Genomic DNA, 543 nt, shown 5'->3' on the forward strand with positions numbered 1-543 from the left:
TAAACTATAGCAAGGTTCTTTGCGTATATTGTAGCGTTTATTTTTTATTTTTTTATATGGGTTTTTACAGCAGAAAGGCAAGTTCAGATTTCGAGTGAGTAGATCTACAGGACGACATGCTGTGTAATTCACAGCAAGAAGAGGCGGAGAAGGTCCCCTGCTAAACTGAAGTAATGGTAACACTTAATGTTTATACTACAAATATACCCTGTTCGTGTGTGAGGTACCTCAACTGACACAACTGCCAGCCTGTTAGTTAGCACTTCTCTCCCTTATAATCGGCTCGGCACCTAAAATGTATATTGTACGCAAAAACGGTGCCGATCTCAAAGCCAAAACGATGCAACACCATCATCTGCAGGGATTTGGGTTCACTCATAAGAATGCTATCAAAAATCCAGATTCATTCGTGGTCTTTCCATGACCATGTTGTCACCAGCTTTGAGCATGTATGAAAACATCGCTAACTAAAAACATGAATAAACACAGGGATGGGTAAATAAGTTACGCACACATTTCATGTTGTCGTGACTCTCAGGGGGA

Source organism: Hippocampus comes, unplaced genomic scaffold, assembly GCF_001891065.2.
Source record: "Hippocampus comes isolate QL1 unplaced genomic scaffold, H_comes_QL1_v1.1 scaffold318, whole genome shotgun sequence".
NCBI lineage: Eukaryota > Metazoa > Chordata > Actinopteri > Syngnathiformes > Syngnathidae > Hippocampus > Hippocampus comes.